Source organism: Octodon degus, unplaced genomic scaffold, assembly GCF_000260255.1.
Source record: "Octodon degus isolate 3935 unplaced genomic scaffold, OctDeg1.0 scaffold00391, whole genome shotgun sequence".
Taxonomy (NCBI): Eukaryota; Metazoa; Chordata; class Mammalia; order Rodentia; family Octodontidae; genus Octodon; species Octodon degus.
In genome coordinates this window covers 627,606-632,234 of record NW_004524967.1, presented here as the reverse complement: position 1 = coordinate 632,234, position 4,629 = coordinate 627,606, and positions in this window count along the sequence as shown.

Sequence of the window (4,629 nt, the reverse complement as noted above, 5' to 3'; positions counted from 1 at the left end):
ATTTTTGCAGGACAAAAAACCTTGCGTCCATGTAAGAGCCCCTGCATCTTTTAGAGAAGGCAATAAATCAGTTTGACACTGAGGTCTTTGTCAAACTCTTTTTTTTAATTTTATTTTTTCCCATAATTTTATTGAGAAACAAATAGCAATGAGACAGTTTCAAACCAAATTGGTAGGACAGTTTCAATAATTAACACACTGCATACATTCTTCCTAGTGGTAAATTGTTGTGCAAGGTGTGGACATGATATTCTATTTACAAACACTATTAGAACAAATCCCTCTATTCATTAAGAGAATGTACCTATATATCTATCCTAATCATTTTGAATACACAGATACAAAATGAACATTCATCTGTATCCCCTTTTTTGTTTGGTTCCATTATTTGAATATTACAGGTGTGTTAACTCAGCAAAATATTCTAAAAGAGTTCAGTAGTCCATAATAGTATTGGGTCTTCTGCAGACTGGCAGTGTCAGAAATTGTTGACCTGAGTCCCCTATAGCTCAACATAACAGCATGGCTTTACTTCTTTTTTTATTTATTTATTTGTTTGTTTATTTATTTACTTTTATTGAGAAATAAATATGAATGAAGCAGTTTCACAGCTGATTAATAGGACAGTTTTGATAATCAATACACTGTACATTGTTATCTTCTTAGTGGTTATCCATAGTACAAGAAGCAGACAGGATATTCTGTCCAAACACTGTTAGTACACCTCTTTCTTCTCATTGAATTAAGGGAAAGTAGTTGTAAATTTATCCTAACTATTTTGTATATATAAATAAAAAATGATCTTTCTTTTGTATCCTTTTTTTTTGTTTGTCAGAGGTGAATATTCTATCGGCATCTAGGTACTATAGGTGTTTGAATTCAACTAAACAATCTAATACTGTCTAGCAGTCTGTAATATTAGTGGATTATCCTCAGAAGTTATTGACTTGAGCCTTTTACAGCTCATCATATTAATATGGATTTACTTTATATACCTTGTTTTTATACTTTTGTGCTGGATGATTAAGACCAAGATATAGCAAGACCTATATAACAAGAAATGAAACTTTTGTATCTGATAAGGTCAGCCAAGTACTCTCAGGATTTATCCTGTAGCTCTGTACCACCCTTTGTACATCCTTTTGTCAGTGTCTGACATGAGGATTAGTCATGGCCAATGCTTGACCAATACGCTCTCTGTGAAAGTTTGAGAAAATATTTTTCTCTCCATGTGACTCTCCCCAGTGTTACTTTACCTCATTGAACACAGTCTTCTGTGGCTCCATAAACTTCTTGATCAGAAAATTTGGAGCACAACTGAGTTACATATTGTTACAATACAGGTTCTCTTATGTCCCGAGTCTTCACTGATCTTGAAAGGCTAGAGCCAAAATGTAGGCTAACCTTGCAGCCCTTCCTTTTCTCCAATTTTGAACTGTTAACTTAGGTTATTAACCCTCCAGAAGAGAAGCTATTATTAACCTGCAATATATGCAGTTCAGTTTACCCTATCTGTCTAAATATCAAACATTTTGGCATATCATGGAACAGGTATTTTCCATCAGATATTGATATGTGGCATTTTAAGTTCTTACACAATATGAAGGAAAAATAATTACATAAAAGTAGAAATAAGCATTTACATATTTTTACAAAGAAATTTAGAAACCTAATCATATATGGAATTGTAAGTCCTTATATTAGGGAGACAATATGATATTTACAGATGTAGGTCTGGTTTATTTCACTTAAAATATATTTCACTTCATAAGTATATCTTCAAGTGGCATCCACTTAAATATGAAGGCTTCAAGTTTATCATTCTTTATAGCTGAGCAGTACTCAATTATATAAAAGTATCACATCTTTTTCAACCATTCCACATGTGATGGGCATCTTGGTTGTTTCCAAGATCAGGCTATCACAAATTGTGCTGCTATAAACATAGGTATGCATATATCACTATGATATGACATTTTCAGTTCCTCTGGGAAAATTCCCAGTAGGGGCATAGCAGGTTTGAATGGGATTTCCAGTCCTAGTTTTCTAAGGAGTCTCCACACTGATTTTATAATGGTTGCACCAGTCTACACTCCCACCAAGAGTGGAGAAGGGTTCCCCTTTCCCCACAGCCTCTCCAACATTTGTTGTTGGTTGATTTCTTTATGATAACCAATCTTTCTGGGGTGAGATAGTATCTCAATGTTGTTTTAATTTGCAATTCACGGATGGCTAGTGATGTGGAGCATTTTTTCATATGTTTATTTGCTTCTTTAACTTCGTCCTCTGAGAAGTGTGTGTTAATCTCAGATGCTCATTTCTGGATTGGGTCTTTAAATTTAGGGACCCTAATGTTCCTTAGTTCTTTATATATTCTAGAGAGCAGACCTTTTTCTGAGTGCTTATTAGTTAAGATTTTTTTGAAGTTTGTGGGTTGTCTTTTCACTTTATTGATAATTTCTTTTGACGTGAAAAAGCTTCTCAATAAAAAGTGGTCCCAATTGTTAGATCTTTCAAGTTTTTCCTGTGCGATTTGGTTTCTGTTCATGAACTCTTTGCCTACCCTTTTGTCTTCAAGAGATCCTCCTACTTTCTGTTCTAGGAGATTTAGTGTTTCTGTTTTAACGTTCAGTTCTTTAATCCATTTTGACTTTAGTTTAGTGTATGGTGATAGCCCTGGGTCAAGTTTTAGTCTTCGGCATGTAGAGAGCCAAATTTTCCAGTGCCATTTGTTAAAGAGACTATCTTTCTTCCAGTGAGTATGTTTGGCCCCTTTGTCAAAGCTAAGGTGGCTGAGTGCATTCCTAGAGGCCTCGGCATCTACAAGTATATTCCATTGATCCTCAGGTCTATTTTGTTGCTAATACCATGCTGATTTTATTACAGTAGCATTGTAGTATAATTTCAAGTCAGGAATTGTAATGCCTCCTGTTTGTCTTTGTTGGCCAGGAATGCCTTTGGTATTCTATGTCTTTTTTGGTTCCAGATAATTTTTAGGAACAAGTTCTCTAGGTCTGGGAGGTATGTTTGTGGTAGTCTCGTAGGGATTGCATTAAATCTGTACAACAATTTTGAAAGTATGGCCATCTTCACAATGTTGGTTCTTCCTATCCAGGAACAGGGAATATCTTTCCATTTTCTGAAGTCCTCTACAATCTCTTTTTTCAAAATACTGTAACTTTCCGTGAAAAGATCTTTGATATCTTTAGTTAGATGAATTCCAAGGTATTTCATTTTTCTTGAGGCTATTGTAAAAGGTATTGTTTCCCTAATTTCCCTCTCAGTGTGTTTGTTATCTCTGTAGATGAATGCCATTGGCTTTTGGGTATTGCCTTTGTATCCTGCTATGCTACTGAATTTGTCGATCAACTCTAGTAGTTTCTTAGTGGAGTTTTTTGGGTCTTCCAAGTAAAGTATTATGTCATCTGCAAATAGTGATAGTTTCACTTCTTCTTTACCTACTCTTACTCCTTGTGTTTCTCCCTTTTGTCTAATGTCTCTAGCTAATGATTCCAGAAATATATTGAAGAGGAGGTATGATAGAGGACATCCTTGTCTTGTATCTGATTTGGGAATAAAAGATTTCAGTTTTCCCCATTGAGAATTATATTAGCCATTGGGTTTTCATAGATGGATTTAAACAGATTGAAGTAGAGGCCTTTATTCCAATTTTCTGTAGGACTTTGAACATTCATGAGTGTTGGACTTTGTCAAAAGCATTTTTTTGCATCAATTGAAATGATCATGTGGTTTTTAATTTTCACTCTATTGATATAGTGTATTATATTTATAGATTTTCAAATATTGAACCATCCTTGCATCCCTGGGATGAATCCTACCTGGTCATGGTTTATGATCTTCTTGATGGAGGACAGTGAGATGGCTCAGTAGAATAAGCCTTGGCTGGCAAACACAAGGATCTGAGTTCAATCCCCGGTTCTGAAAAAAAAAAAAAAAAAAAGAGTTTTGGTGCCGCGGAGATGGCTCAGTAGAATAAGCGCTTCCCCAGCAAGTGCACGGGCCTGAGTTCAATCCCCAGTTCCCCCCCCCAAAAAAAATTACACATGACTTCTTGATGATTTGCTGTATTATATTTGCTAGGATTTTATTGAAGATATTTGCATCTACATTCATGAGGGAGATTGGCCTGTAGTTATCTTTCTTAGTTGAGTCTTTCCCTGGTTTTGGTATCAACATAATACTTGCCTCTAGGAATGATTTTGGGAGAACTCTTTCCTTTTCAATTTCACTGAACAGTTTGAGGAGTGTAGGGATTATATCTTCTATGAATTTCTTTTAGAATTCAGCTGTGAATCCATCAGGACCTGGACTTTTCTTTGTCGGCAAGCTCTTTATTACATTCTGTATTTCAATGGCTGTTATTGGGTTATTGAGAGTTGTTATATCTTCTTGATTTAGTTTTGGTAATTTGTGCCTTTCTAGGAGTCTGTCCATTTCATCTGTGGTTTCTATTCTGTGAGTGTAAAGATTCTCAAAGTAGCTATTGATAGCCTTCTGAATTTCCACTGGCTCTATAGTAGTTACACCCTTTTCATTTTTTATAGCTTATATTTGAATTTTTCTTTCCTATTTTTGATGAGGTTGGCTAGGGGCTTATCAATTTTATTT